We start from the raw sequence: 2028 nt of genomic DNA on the forward strand, positions 1-2028 counted from the left end.
GTAGTGGTAGTAGTAGTAGTGGTAGTAGTAGTGATAGTAGTGGTAGTAGTTGTAGTAGTAGTAGTAGTAGTAGTGGTAGTAGTAGTAGTAGTAGTAGTAGTGGTAGTGGTAGTAGTAGTAGTAGTAGTAGTAGTAGTAGTAGTAGTAGTAGTAGTAGTAGTAGTAGTAGTGCTGGTTGGGGTTGTGCTATACATCCACTAGATGGATCTAAGATAAAGGAATTTAATACCATGATAAACCAATGCAGTGTTACATCTACTTAAGAAAATATAATTGGTTCCAGAAGATGTTTCGTAACCTGAATTTTTCACAAGTAGAGCAGCAATTTGCACGATCATTCATTCATCTTCCATACCGCCTGAAGAGTAAAAGTCTGTTGATTGTTCAAAAAGTCAAATCAAAAGCCTTTATTGTCATCATACACAGCTGCGTATAACAAAATTAGTGAAAGGACAGAATTCAGCTCATGAGTTAATGGCAGTGGTGGGATTTGAACCCACACCTCCTGAGAGACTGGGGCCTAAATCCAGCAACTTGGACCACTCAGCCACACTGCCTTAGTATTAATCACTTGCATGTTTGTTCAAATTGTTCAAGAGCTAATTAATGGAAACAGGCAGAAATGTGACAACAACTCGTCGAGTTTAATAAACATAGCGCTATGTGACTGTCAATGCGATACAAATAATGGCTTCTATCTCATTGAGGGTCCAGATGGGAAGAAGAGAGTTTATCTATGGGAGGCTCAGGGTTATCTTCATGCTGTCACAACCCTGTAGACAGCTGGGGAGCCGCTGACGCTGTGGTTATCAGCAGTTTTGCACGCTGGCCAGAGTTCTTTCTGTAAGTGTTTTTATGGTACCAAACTTTCTTACGTTTCAAATGCACCCTTCAATCCCCCTTTTGGAATCGAAAGATTCCAACAAAAGGCCAGATTTGGGGTTCGCTGCGATGGAAGTTGGAGCCAAGGCTCTCCCGTTGAGGTGACAAATGAAAGTCTGGAATTCTTATGGGTGTGTCTGTGGTGGATGCAGGTGCAGTTCAAGGTGTTCTGGATCATCTTTGTTTAGTCCGCTCCAAGTAGTCCAAGGCGTTTGGCTTCTCTTTGTTTAGTCTAACTTAGGTTATCAGTAGCACAGCATTTATACATCATTTTACTTTAAGCAAATATAGCAAAGTAAGTTTAATGGTAAAGCAAAGCATATTCTTTGTTGCAAGCAAACTTATAATATGAAATAATCCTGACATTCCCCCTTTTTATAATATATTTGCACACAATCTAATTCCATTATGCCTAAATGTTAATAATTCCTTTTTATGACAAATATAATTCCACCAGGGGGGGTTGTGCAGGTTGGTATGAAAAAGAACAAACTCAATCTCGTCCAATTCGCTTTATGACAAGTGCAGCAATCCAGGTAACGTCCACCTGTGTGGAGTTTGCATGTTCTCCCTGTGTGGGTTTCCTCCCACATTCCGAAAAACATGCATGGTAGGCTGATTGGACACGCTAAATTGCCCCAAGGTATGGGTGTGAGAGTGCATGGTTGTCCGTCTCCTTGTGCCCTGCGATCGGCTGGCCACCGATTCAGGGTATCCTCCGCCTCTGGCCCGGAGACAGCTGGGATTGGCTCCCGCACCCCCTGCAAACCCTAATGAGGATAAAGCGGTTCAGAAAATGGGATGAGATGAGTTTCCCTGTTATCACACTAAACGTGTGTCATTGTAGTTTGTTGTATATGTAAATGTATGTTACTATTGACATCCGACGTGTGTTTCCACTACTTTAGGTTGAATTATCTGGAATGAAGTCGTCCTTCGCGCCTGTTTAAGGAATATCGCTTCTCGGCCTTTTGACTAAGATCAAGTGTAGTATCTGTTCTTATCTGTTTAATATCTGTTATGTCTCCTAAATAGGGACCATATATTAAATTGATATTTGGGACTAGGTGATGGAATAGGAGCTTGATCCTTCCACTCCACGCATCATCCTGGTATTGCAGTATCTCCATGAGAGATGCAACCCTC

At 41.7% G+C, this 2028-nt stretch overlaps 2 non-coding genes across 2 annotated transcripts; one reads left to right on the top strand and one right to left on the bottom strand.

The window, feature by feature from the left end:
* Positions 1–475: 475 nt before the first annotated feature.
* On the bottom strand, positions 476–557 carry trnal-uag (transfer RNA leucine (anticodon UAG)). Its single transcript has one exon. It is a non-coding gene; the product is annotated as a tRNA-Leu (tRNA).
* Positions 558–1837: 1280 nt separating this feature from the next.
* Positions 1838–2028, top strand: LOC144066375 (U2 spliceosomal RNA). The gene has a single exon (XR_013297548.1). It is a non-coding gene; the product is annotated as a U2 spliceosomal RNA (small nuclear RNA).

The sequence above is a fragment of the Stigmatopora argus genome, chromosome 20 (genome assembly GCF_051989625.1).
Source record: "Stigmatopora argus isolate UIUO_Sarg chromosome 20, RoL_Sarg_1.0, whole genome shotgun sequence".
In the NCBI taxonomy this organism is placed as follows: domain Eukaryota; kingdom Metazoa; phylum Chordata; class Actinopteri; order Syngnathiformes; family Syngnathidae; genus Stigmatopora; species Stigmatopora argus.